The sequence below is a fragment of the Arvicola amphibius genome, chromosome 1, assembly GCF_903992535.2.
Source record: "Arvicola amphibius chromosome 1, mArvAmp1.2, whole genome shotgun sequence".
NCBI lineage: Eukaryota > Metazoa > Chordata > Mammalia > Rodentia > Cricetidae > Arvicola > Arvicola amphibius.
In genome coordinates, this window is record NC_052047.1 from 148,449,669 (window position 1) to 148,463,112 (window position 13,444).

At 44.7% G+C, this 13,444-nt stretch overlaps 1 protein-coding gene across 3 annotated transcripts in view; it reads left to right on the forward strand.

Moving 5' to 3' along the window:
- Window positions 1-84: 84 nt before the first annotated feature.
- Pc (pyruvate carboxylase) overlaps window positions 85-13,444 on the forward strand; it is a 94,178-nt gene continuing 80,818 nt past the window's right edge. The window contains exons 1-3 of one of the 3 annotated variants that reach the window (XM_038334462.2): window positions 178-213; window positions 5,983-6,019; window positions 10,552-10,666. The gene's annotated coding sequence lies outside the window, so the exon portion shown is untranslated. Of the gene's footprint in view, window positions 214-5,982; window positions 6,020-10,551; window positions 10,667-13,444 lie in introns of all 3 variants that reach the window. The other 2 variants (XM_038334451.2, XM_038334469.2) reach the window with 2 other exon arrangements.

A 13,444-nucleotide genomic window follows, 5' to 3' on the forward strand; every position in this document is an offset into this window, starting at 1 on the left:
GGTGCAGGGAGGAGCCCTGAAAGGGGGAGCGGTGAGTGATAGACCCGTTCACCCAATCCTAGGAGGGGTTGGGCTGCATCAACCAATAGGAAGTCTGATGGGCGGGGCAGGCGCTGCAGCAAGTTCGGTTGCGCGGAGACCGCAGCTGTTCTCTGTCAGTGGAGGCAGAGGCCGTCAGAGGCGGCGGCCACGGCTTGCGGCGGCGGGGCGGAGGTGAGTGTCCGCGGCGCTCCGCACCTTCCTCTTCCTGCTGCAGGTTGCCGTGGGTGGGAGTGCGCCGGCGCCGGCGCCGGGGACGCTTATGTAAGGGTAGCGCGCGCCCAGGCGGCGCGGGCTCCGCGAGTGACTGCTGGAGGAGACTGCTGCGGGTTGTGTGCGACACGGCGCGACAGGACGTGCGCAGTCCCATCCTCCCCAGGCACCGGGTCGGCACGGACCCGCCCCCTCCCTTGCTCGGGGTGCCCGGGAACCCGCGGCTGCTGGAGCATCCTTCTGGCGCAGGCGACTTGTCCCGCCCCCCTGGTGGCCCGCATTGGCCTCAGTCCTGCTCTCGGGGGGCCCATTTTCCAGATAGAGAAACTGACACTCCAAGCCCTTAAGTGCTTCGCGCCAGCTTCCCGAGGGCTCGAACTCCACAATGTCAGAATGGGACGTCCTAGTTGTCCACATAATTCTGGATGCGTGAAATCCATTCGGGGAGTGTCAGAGACTTTTCCTTGTTCCAGATGTCTGTGCCACGTCTCAGGGAAGCTCCTAAGAGCTCCTGGGTTCCACTTTGGTTCAGGTGTGGAAGAAATTCTGAGGCTCCCAAGAGGCAGTGAGGTGTGACTGGGTGCAGCCCGTTATTTCTGCATCTTCTAAGAGTTTATTAAGCACTTTTGGGAAGTGCCCTTTAGGGCATGAAAGCCCTGACTTTGAGGACTTGTGTTTCGGGTTCCTCCTAGAGTTACTTGCCCAGTGTAATTTGAGCGAGTTGTTTTACCTTTACAGGACTCTTTCCTCATCTCACAAACTTTGGAATCAAGCAAGATTTATAGGTTGGCCGGGCAGTGGTGCCCACGCCTTTAATCCCAGCACTCGGGAATCACAGGCAGGCAGATCTCTGTGAATTCGAGGCCAGCTTGGTCTACAAGAGCTAGTTCCAGGACAGGTTCCAGAGCTACAGAGAAACCTTGTCTCGAAAAAAACAACTCTCCCCCCCCCCCCAAAAAAAAAAGATTTATAGGTCTCTGGCAGAGATTCTTAAAAATCTGAAGGTCTCTTAATTTTAAGAAAAAGTTCAGCCAGGGCTAATTACTACCATTCTCCTTCTGAAAATACTGAGGTCAAAGAACCAACTAGCTGGGCAGTGGTGGCTCACACCTTTAATCCCAGCACTTGGGAGGCAGAGGTAGGCGAATCTCTGGGTTTGAGCTTGGTCTACAGAGTTCCAGGACAGCCAGAGCTGTACAGAAATCCTTTCTCAAAAAACAAAAACAAACAAAAAACCAAGTAGGTAAACTCAATCCCAGAGTCTTTGCCATGTGCCTTCCAGTTGCTCCCTCACCCACTGCCTCCAGCAGTCCTGGCTAGCCTCCTGCTTTTCACCCTTCCCCTGTATATGATGCAAATGCTCATGCTGGGGGCAGACATGCAGAGCCTTCTACCAACTTGCAACTGAAGCTTGTTGGTTTCCCTATTCACTGTTCATTCTCAAATTATTATTTTTTTGGGGGGAGATAGGATCTTTCAGTGTAGCCAGGGCTACCTTCCAGCTCATGATTCTCTTGCCTGTTCCTCCCAAGTGCTGGGGTTACAACCACATGCCAGCAGTTATAACTCTAGGTCTTTAATTTTTTGTAATTAATTTTTCTTCAAGACAGGGTTTCTTTGTGTTGTGCTGGCTGTCCTGAAACTCACTCTGTAAACCAGGCTGGCCTCAAACTCAGAGATAGGCCTGCCTCTGTCTCCAGAGCACTGGGATTAAAGGGGTTCCACACCCAGTCCCAATAGATACTTCTACAACACATTCTTGCAACTAAGGCTCTGGGAACATTGTGGAAGAGGGGGTGGAAAGATTGTAAGAGCCAGAGAGAGGATCAGAGAGTTTGCTGTGAGACTATGTATCCTACACCATAAAATCAGACACTACACCATAAAAATCTCAGCAACAAGCCAGGCATGGTAATGTAAGTGTAAGCCTTTAATCCCAACACTTGGAAGGCAGAGGTAGGTGGATCTCTGTGAGTTTGAGGCCAGCTTAATCTACAAACTGAGTTTCAGGACAGAGGGCTGTTACACAGAGAAATCCTGTCTCTAAAAACAAACAAATAAAAGTCTCACCAACATAACTGTCCAAATGGGATTTGAATAAGGGTGACATGAATACACATAACAAAGAAAAGGGGAGTAGGGGAGCCAATAAGGCCTCAACCTTACACAAAGAGCTATATGCAGCTCAGGAAATCTGGGAGTGGGAGAGATGGTCTTCCCCAGGGAAGAGCACACCAATTGGTTTTTCAGGTCAAAATAATCAGCCGTGAAAACATACATACAAGTAACGTCATACAGAGTGAGTAGGTTTTATTTAGGAATATGTATGTATAGGTGTATACATATATGCATGCAATAACAGTTAATGAGAAAAGAGACCATGAATTTGAGGAGAGGAGGAGGGTACATGGGAAGGTTTGGAGGGAAGAAATGGAAGGGAGAGATGTAGTTATAATCTCACACTGCTCTTTCAGAAAAAAAAAGACATGCACCACCATGCAGGAGTTTGTTTTTTAGATTAGTTTTTATGTAACTGAGGCTCGCCTTGAACTCTCCTGATCCTTCTGCCTCTCTACTCCCCAAGTGTTGGCACTATTGGTGCATTTCCAGTTCATCTTTTTCTCTTTCAGTACCCCAAGTGATGTGCTGGGTGCACGTCCTCCCAAATTCCACGTTTCCACTATGTGTCTTTACAGTCCCCAACACTGTCCTGGGAACAAAAAGGTGCTTAATAAAGATTTTGGATACATTGGAATGGCTCATGGTGAAAACCAAGGAGAGTAGTGGGGCGGAAGCCCAGGAAGACAGAAGTCGGTTTAGGGCAGTGGCAGTGGCCAGAATCATTAGGAGAAAGTCAGTAAATTTGAGAGGGAGTTTCATCTCTCTGGAACACTTCTGCCTGAGCCAGATGCCTTTGTGGGTCTTCTCTTTTGTTGCTTCTGGTAGCATCTTACCTCTTTTGAATGGGCCCCTTCTTTTGTGTTCTAGAAGTGCCTGGCTGCCCCTCTGTTAGTGCTGAGTTTTATAGTGAGATATAACCAGTGTCTGCAACTCTGAAGCACAGACTGCCCTGAAGGTTAGAGGTAGTTATGTGGAGAAAGTGCCTTGGGGCTGATTTCTTGTCCAGAAGCATCCTGTGCAGAACTTACCTGCTCATTCACTGGGATCTCACCTGAGCCTGTGGCTGCCTGCCATGGAGGAAGGCCTGCAAGTGGGAGCTGGGAAATTGGCAAAGAGAATAAACCATTTGTTCTTGTTGAGTGGGAAGTTTGCCTCAGCTTGGCTTTTGAAGTGGCTGGACATGATGGCTTATACCTGCAGTTCCAACACTCAGGAGGTGAGACAGACCAGCCTGAGTCTCATAGTGAGTCCCAGGCCAGCCTCAGCTGCATAGTGAGACCCTATCTCCTCTTTGCACTCCTCAACAAAACAAGACTAATGCTATTTTACCATTGACCTCAAGACCGCTTGACCTTCTTTGAAGTGCAGTTACTAATTGGTCTTAAAAATAAAAACCGAGAGTTAGATATTAGAGGGTGAAAGCTGAAAGATCAGAGAAACAGAACAGCCAGCCACTACTTCTTACTGTTACGAAATCCTCAGACTGAATGGGGTATCGTGTCTCTACAAGTCCTCAGACTGAATGCCTTCTCTAAGAATCTTCAGACTGAATGCCGTTTCTATGACACCTCAGACTTGATCCTGCATATGTTCCTCTCTACCCCCCACCAGCCATATCACCTCCTATCTCCACCTCCCTAATGCTGGGATTAAAGGTGTGAGCCACCACATTTTTCTCTTTTAGACACTTCCGATGTCTGTAGCCCAGGTTGGCCTTGAACTCACAGAGATCCAACTGCCTCTCTGTCTCCCTAGTGTTGAGATTAAAGGTGTGAGCTGCCACCATATCCTGGCCTCTAGGATAACTAGTGTGGCTAGCTCAGCATGCTGATCTTTAGGATTTTTAGCATGCTTTATTTGTTAGAACACAAACACCATACTTCTTTAGCCCCCTTTGAAACTATTCCCTTTTTCCTTAAGCCCTCTTTAAAGTATGCCTTTGGCTCTTATTTCTAGTGACCTTGTTTTTTTTCCAGGGCTTTTCCTCTTGTTCTGTCAAAATTAAACTAGTCTTCAAGACAAGGGGCTTTCCTGAATTAAGCTTGCCAAATCTATTCAGTCAGAGATGGCTTTCTATTTTAATATGATGATGATATTAATTTTAAAAGGCACATGCCTGATAGGCAGATCTCTGTGAGTTCAAAGCCAGCCTGGTCTACAGAGTTTCAGGAAAGCCAATGCTACACAGTACATGTATGTATTGGTGTGTATGTGTATGCTGTCTCTCTGTGATAGGGACTTTGCATACAGAGAGGTGACCTAATTCATTCAAAGTCATACAAGTAGGAATGGCATGGTTGGAACTAGTCCTGGGCTCAGGTCCTGCTGGCTACCTCTTGTTTTATCCCTCTTTTGCCTTCTTAAATTGGTCTGTAACAATTTATTGGCACTTTTTGGGCAGAGCCTGTGCCTTTTGGCTTGAGTCTTTATGCAAGGCAGTACTCAGTAAATGTTTTATTGAATGAAATGTCCCAAACATTCTATTTTATTCTAATTTATCTATCATGGCAACTGTTTTTTTGTGGACAAGTGGCTTCCTGGTCTGTGGCTCCCATTTGCTGTTTATTGGCCAGTAGCTTGAACTGCCCACAAGTGGCCTTTGGAAAAGAAGTACTTTACAGAGTCTCCAAAGCGGCTGCACAGTCCCTGTGCATTCCTGAGGTGGGGGCTTTTAAACAGTAGGGTGTGCTCTAGGTATGGCAAAGAGGGACCTCAGCATAAGAGGATTAGAGGAAAGAGTTGGGGGTGGTGGAAACAGAAGATGCATGGTAGGTCACGTAGGCCTGTGCTTCATTAGTGTCAAGTTGCACAGTGAGATAGACCAGCATCAGAGAATCAGGAGCGCAGGTAGCACTTGGATTAGACACAGCTGCCTGGAGAAAGTGCGTCTGGAGCTGCATGGAGGAGGGAGGGGAAAAAATCACTCTGGAGGAAATAGAAACTGTGAGTTTTTGTTCTTTCATAGTGGTTCCAGACAAGGGTTTTACTTAAATGCTCGTTGCATGTTGACCCTCGTCAGAGCATTCCTTTTTCCTCTTTTAGTGCTGGGGATTGAGCCAAGGATCCCATATATGCTAGGCAAGTGCCGTATCACTGAGCTATAACCCAGTCTTGTTTATATTTTTTATTTTATGTGTATGGGTGTTTTGCCTGCATGTATGAATGTATGTATATGTACCCTGTGTGTGCTTAGTGCCTTGCAGTACAGAGGTACATATCCCCTGGAACTGGAGTTACAGAAGGTTGTGAGCTGACGTGTGCCTGTGGGACCTGAACCCAGACCCACTAAGCCATGTTTCCAGCCCCCTTTTTACTTTTTATTTTGAGACAGGAGCTTTGAATTTGTGATTTCTTCTGCCTCTGTACAGGCCTATGTGTAACTCCAGTCTGAGGCAGAAAAATCACAGGCTCAACGCTCCTGTCTCAGCAGTTACTGATATTGCCCTACCTTTTATAGGTGACTGGGCGGCAGAGCAGCAAGGTGTGGGGTGCAGGTAGCCCTTATAGGACAAGCAGTTCTGTGAGTTCCCAGTGTTCCTGACATTCCTAGGTTCTCTGCGGAGTGTCTGGAGAAATGAGATAACTCTTTTTTTCCCCCTTTTACTTCAGCTAGCATCTGCCTTCTGGAGAGCCGACAGCACCGAGGGTGAGTTCTGAGCCTGAGCCCAGGCCATCATCCCACTGCATGGGGGTTCTTAAGACATGTTGTCCTAGTGTGCACACTCCACCTTTCAAGTTCAGTGAGTACGAAAGCCCAGACTCCTGGCTTTCAGAAAATCTCCACTTCATCTTGATCTCTGAATTTTTTCTGGGTTTTCCCAGGAAGGTAACATCTGGTTCCCTGCAAGCTCCAGTTGGCAGCTGGCCAGCTGCAGCAGGAGGCCCTTTTTCTGGAAGGGTGTGGCTTGGGAAGCTGGTCTGGGGATGGTGGCGCTGACCCTACAGGAAGCTCCCTTCTGTGCAGCCTTTGAGAAGATCCTAACTTAGAGACAGGCATTGTGGTGGCATTCAGTGGTTGAGAACTCTGGCTGCTGACTGAGTCCAGAGATGTATCAGCTGCCACATGAGAGGTGTCTTTCTCAGCTGTAGTGACAGACACTTGGCCCACTTCTCTGATGTCTAGCCATCACAAGGACAAGGGGTAAAGGCAGAATTGTCCCTTTTCTCCCACGTAGTGCTTAGCAGCACTGAGCGTTGTCCTCTTTCACCTGCCACTCTATTTTAGACAGGGCTTTTCTTTGTAGCTCTGGCTGGTCTGAAGTTGGCTCTGCAAAGCAGGCTGGCCTTGAACTCAGAGATCTGCATGCCCCTGCCTCCCAAAAAGGCATGTACCACCATGTCCAGCAGGCCTGCTACTCTTAAAGTGTCTCCCTTGAGACTTTCTCTAGGTTGCAGGTAGATGGGAGCTGCAGGTGCATCTGCTCAGCCTGAATTCTAAGGCACAGGGTTGAGCCCCACATCCTTGTCCAGTCCTGCCTCCCTCTGGTTTGCCAGAGGAGATATTCTTTCCCTCCCTCGGAAGGCAGGTGCACTGCTCTCCTGTTTCGTAGCTAGGGGCCCTGGGGACTTTGTTACTCAGCTTTCTCCAATGCTCATGTCCATCATGGGGTAGAGATTCTTTTGAACAGGGATTTTTGTTGGTTTTCTACTCGTTGTACAAAACATTTTTTGAGGGTGCCCTTCTCTCTTTCAAGATTTTACGTGTTTGGGTGTTTGTCTGTGTACCACAGGCATGCAGTACCCAAGGAGGCCAGAAGGTGCTATATCCCTCTGGAACTAGAGTTACAGGTGGTTGTGTGGGTGCTGGGACCCAGACCTGAGTCCTCTGGAAGAGCAGCCAGTGCTGTCAGCTGCTGAGCCATCCATCTCTCCAGCCTAGAACTGGTCACTTTACGTCCGTATTCCTCTTGTCCTGCACCTTGGGTCAGTAGTTTCGGTTCTACCACAGTCTTCTTAGAAAGTCCACGGAGAAAGGCCGATGGGTACCTATTGGAAATGGTCTGTTCTGTGGACATGTGGCACTCTGCCATGGTTTTCATCATCTTCTCTTTCTGGCTCTGTACACTAATTTTTTTTCGAGACAGTGTTTCACTGTGCTGTGTAGCCCTGACCGTCCTAGAACTCACTTTGTAGACCAGGCTAGCCTTGAGCTCACAGAGTTCGCGAGCCGCCATCACCACCCAGCTACTAATTCTTAGTTTGTGGCCTGATGTGGAAGAAAATGAAGCCTAGAGAAGGTTCATGAGCCAAATTCAGGAGACCGATTTTTTTTTTTTGGCTGTCATCATTTACGGATGACAAATCCATCAGTTAGAAGAGAAAATTAGTCACCAAGAAGGGTCTACTCCCAGGTCATTTGGTTTGTCAAATCTTGTTCTTCTCATCAGTTCCCAGGGCTCTGTTACTTCCCCAGAGCTTTCCTTAGTTACTGTAACCAAGACTCTGTCATCTTATTTGGGGCCTCCCTGCTCTGTAGCTTTCTCCTGGGGCTCTCAGAGGGAGGTGGGTGTGGGCTGTTGTGATTAAATATCCCACCAGAAGGCAAAACTCATCTTCCTATCCACCTCAGCCTGCAGCTTGTATGTTACTCCTTGTCCTAGTTTGCCACCAGGGCTGGGGGCCAGGCCGGGATATGGCAAGGCTGCTGGAGATACATTGCTCCATCCATGTGTGTGTGCGGTAGGGCAGACTCCGGTAGCAGCTCCTCTCCTGCCCGACATGCAATATGACATCGCAGGCTGAGGTTTCAGGGAAAATTCCATGAGCTGGCTGTGCTGAGTCATGCTTAAGTCTCCTTTCTCCCGCCTGTCACTGGTCAGCCTCGGGTCTGTTTCACCTGCAGGAGCTATAAGAAGATCAGGCTGTCACTCTTACATGTGCACACACTTTATACTTCGGAGTGTTTTTTCCTATTGATGTGCTATCCATTGATAAGAAATTTATTAATAATAAATCTCTAAATACAGTATTTATTTTGAGAGGCATTCCTTTCATGAGTAAGAGAACAGAGATTCTGAAAGCCTCAGTGAGTTTGGGGGCGGGGGACAGGCGAGTGGCATGTTTGGGTGAGGTTGTAGGTATAACCCCTACCCTGACTCAAGGAGCTTTGAGCAATGCCAAAGACATTCAACTTACTTTGGTTGAAAAGATTTTGTTGGTTGTTTTTTTTGTTTTTTCAAGACACGGTTTCCCAGTAGCTGTGGAGCCTGTCCTGGAACTTGCTCCGTAGACCAGGCTGGCCTCGAACTCACAGAGATCCCCCTGCCACTGCCTCCCAAGTTCTGGGATTAAAGGCCTGTGCCACCACCACCGTGCTAAGTCTTTGTTGTTTGTTTTTATTTAATTTATTTATTTATATGAGACAAGGTCTTATGTAGCTTTGGCTGTCCTCAAACTCACAGAAATCCATTCGCCTGCATCTACCTCTGAGTGCTGGGGTTAAAGGGATTAAAGTCTGAGTTTTGATTTGTTAAAATTGAAAATTAAAAAATCTAGTTCTGGGGCTGGAGAGATGGCTCAGAGGTTAAGAGCATTGCCTGCTCTTCCAAAGGTCCTGAGTTCAATTCCCGGCAACCACATGGTGGCTCACAACCATCTGTAATGAGATCTGATGCCCTCTTCTGATGTGCAGGAAAACATGCTGTATATAACAAATAAATAAATCTTTTAAAAAAAATCTAGTTCTTCCTTTTAAGGACTTTTAAGTTTAATTCTTTACGTGTAACCTCTGAAACTTTCCATTTTATTTATGAGTTTAGAAAAATTTAGCAATCACTTTGAAGGGCCTTTTGATTAATATTGGTCTCCTTTGAATAATTCATTAAACTTACTTGAAAATTTTAAATTGAATTTATAAATTATAGTCACCTTCCCTTAATTATTTTATTATTTTTTCCAATTGCATGATTAAAAATCCCTTAATATTTTAATTACTCCTATAAATCGAATAAATTAAGCCAACCCTTAAATTTTCTTAAGGATATTCCTGTTAGATTTTTATTTATTTATTTATTTATTTTTTGAGGTAGTGTTTTACTCCGTTGCCTGGACTTACTATATAACCCTAGCTGGCCTTGACTTGCAGTAATCCTGTCTCAGCCTCAGGAGTGTTGGAATTTACAGGCATGCATGGACTACCATGGCCAACCCTGTCCTGGTTTATTTAAGATTTATTTTATTTTAATTGTATGCATGTGTGTGTGCACGTGTATATGTATGTGTTTGAGCACATGTGCGTGCATGTTTATACAGGTACACAAGGAAGCCAGAGGAATCAGATCACCTTGGAGCTGGATTTACAGGTGGTTGTGAACCACCAGCATGGTGTTGGGAACCAAACTTGGGTCTTCTGGAAAAATAGTGCTTTTAGCTGTTGAAATATCTCTCTCGTTCCTCCACTCCCAAGTAACCACAAAACTGCTTTCCATTCCTGGAGGTTGGTTTGCGTATTTCTGGACTTTTCCGTAGGTAGACTGTTGCAAGATCGTTTCCACTTTGTGTCCTTTCACTCAATATAATCAATAAGACATGTCCATGTTGTTGCATGTATCAGTAATTCATTCATTTTTACTGCCAAGCACTCTTGTCTTACATACACAGCACACGTTTATCCCTTACTTGTTGCTGGTCATCTCAGTGATCATTTGTGTATAAGTTTGATTTGGCAAGTGCTCCACTGGTGAGCTATGCCCAGCTCTAAAACTTGAATTTTTACTGTTTTGTGTGTGTGTGTGTATGTCTGTGTGTGTGTACATGCGTGCCTGCGTGTGTGTGCTGGTCAAGCATTCTACAAACTGAGCTACATCTCCATGCATCTGTTCAAGTCTTTTTTTTTTCTGGGCATGTATTCCTTTGCCTAGGAGTGGAGTGATTAGATCACAGGTAACTGTTAAACCCTTCCAAGGTGCTTGCTCTGTTTTATATTCCCATCAGTAATAGAAAGTTCCAGTCACTTTCTACCTTCCCTAGCATTGGAAATCACCAATCTTTTCCATTTTTCCACTAAAAAAATATATAGTTTAAGATATATATATATATATATATAATACTGTAATAATACTGTATCTCATCATGCTTTCAATTTAGATTTCCCTAATGACTATCATAATGTGGAACATTTTTTCATGTGCTTGCTTGCCACCATGTGGTTTTTCTTTCTTTTTTCTTCTTCTTGTAAAGCTCTATTGGAAGGTCCAGGAGAGGCCAAGTTATCTCCATGTCAGATAAAGGAATTGAAGGCAAGCTGGATTCCAGGGCCAGGACTTCTTGGTAACCAAGCCTTACTGACCAAAAAGTAAGAATTCTTAAGTTCCACATTCTCTTTTTCTTTGTGGGAAAAAAAAAAACTGTATATGAAATAGTAAGTGGAAGGCCAGGCTTAGACTTAGAAGACCCGGATCCAAATTCTAGCCCTGCTGAGTCACTGACAGGAATTTTGCAGCCAATCATTGGTTAGACAAACTCTTGACAGCTACACAGAGTCCAAGTTCTACTTACTTTGTATTCAAGTTCTACCTATTTTATAGGACATGAAGCCATAAGTAGATAAATCAAATCCAGTGCAAGGATTCAGCATCTGGTAGGGAACTGGAGAGGAAACTACACAATAGTGTTTCTATCCGGGGCACAAGGACTGTCAGACCACCCTATTTGAGTCAGAATGGCTATGAATCATGGATCTGTTTAGCAGCCAGATTCAGAAGCTAAGACCTAATTTCATCTGGGCCAGGGGTCCTTGAATTATGAGGAAAACATGCAATTGCAGCCAGACGGTGATAGCGCACACCTGTAATCCTAGCAGAGGCAGGTGGATCTCTGTGAGTTCGAGGCCAGCTTGGTCTACAAGAGCTAGTTCCAGAACACAGGCACCAAAGCTACAGAGAAACCTTGTCTCGAAAAACAAAAAACCCCCCAAAAACCATGCAATTGCAGAGGAAGTACCAGAAGTTGCTTGGGAAGGTATTGTACTCAGAGTGAGCTCCAGATCTCCAGAGAGACCCTGTCTTGAAAAAAAAAAGGAAAAAAATCATTGACAGGTGACATTTAGCCTATTTCCTTGTAAGAGTTTGTGGTTTTAGATGTTGCATTTAGATCATGGATCTATTTGAATTACTTTTCCTACCCAAGGTTTTGTTTTTGACTGCTTCAGTTATCTGTGGTTAACCTGTTTCCAAAAAACATTAAATGTAAAATTCCATAAATAATTTACCAATTACCCACTGTTCTAAGTAGTCTGATAAAGTCTCTTGGGTGTTCTGCTCCTCACTGCCAGGACACAAATTACCACTTTTTTCAGTAAACCCAGCACGGGTGGGCAGAGGCATAGACAGATGGGTCTCTGAATTTGAGACCTGCTCTATGTAGTGAGTTCCAGTTTAGACAGAGCTAAACAGTGAAACTCTGTCTTATCAAAACAACAACAAAATTGTGTGTGGGGAGGGGTTGTCTTGAGAAATGGCTCAGTTAAGAGCATTTCTGCTCTTGAGAGGCTTGCCCACGTTGGGTGGCTCACAAATGATTGTAACTCTAGTTCTAAAGAATCTCATGTCCTCTTCTGGCTTCCTCAGGCACTGCACACACAATGCACATAGAGACAAACAGATTCACACACATACAAATAAATTTATTTTAGAAAATATGTGAGAATATAGTTGGCCTTTCATATTTTAGGCCCCACATCTGTAGGTTCAGACAGGTTTTTTCTTTGACATTATTCTCTAAGCAATACAGTACAGTAGCTATTTTTATGGCATTGATGTTGCCACAGGCTTTATAAGTAATCTAGAGATGAAGGCTACAAGAGGGAGTGTGGGTTACATGCACATATGCCATTTTATTATAAGAAACTTAAGCTTTTGAAGATTTTAACATCCAAGGTGGGACCTGGATTGAATTCCTTCTCAAATACCTAGGGGTGACGTCACTAAGTGACACATTTTCTTCTTAGAGAGGGATGTTCTATATCACAGGACAGGACATTTAGATAGAAGGCAGTGCAGAGATTAAAACTTAAAAATATAAAATAGCAATCTAATTTGAGGAGTGCAACCTGAAGCATAGTGGATCAAATGAGTGTGTAAAGGTATTCAGATGACTGTTCTTACAGCAGAAATGTCCATCAGAAGATAGTTGTTCTATATGCAATCTCTTTGGGGTCATGTGATATGGCCTTTAAAATTAGCTCCTGTGCCCTGATCAAACTGTCACTCCAGTTTTATTACTACAGAACAAGACCTATGAAACTTTCCTATAAATAGACTGCATAGAAAATCCACACCACCTCTGTCTTGGTTAGTCTGGAATGCTGCACTGAATGTCTTCCAGATGCTGGGATTATAACTTTGCACTTCCAGCTTCTTTCCAGTGTGCTTTAGTTTAGTTTTGGTTTTTGAGGTGGTGGAGAGTGAACCCAAGACCTTTTGCTTCCTAAGCAATCTAACTAAGCAAGCATTCCACTACTGAGCTGTATCCCCAGTACATTTTAATTTTTAAATAATCAACTCAGTTTTTTAAATTTTTATTTTTTAAATAGAGAATATTCCTTCTTTCTCTCTCTCTTTTAAATATACTCTTTTTAATGATTTATTTGTTTTTATTTGATGTGCATTGGTGTTTTGCCTGCATTTATGTCTGCATAATGGTGTCAAATCACTAGCTGAACTACAGACAGTTGTGAGCCACCATGTGGTTGCTGGAAATTAAACCCTGGTCCTCTGTAAGAGCAGCCAGTGCTCTTAACCACTGAGCCATTTCTCCAGCCCCTCTCTGTTTATTTGAGATAGTGTTTCTCTACATAGCACTGAGCACTGGCTGTCCTGGTACTCACTATGTAGACTTGGCTGGCCTTGAACTCCACCTGCCTTGAGATCCACCTGCCTCAACCTCCCAAGTGCTGAGATTAAAGACATATGCTACTGCACCAAGTTGAAAAGACTATTACTTTGTAATAGTACTTGGAGTTTAATATTAAGTACAAATTATTTACTATTAGAGTTTTGCTTTCTTTCTTTTTTTTTTTTTTGGTTTTTCAAGACAAGGTTTCTCTGTAGCTTTTGGAGCCTGTCCTAGAACT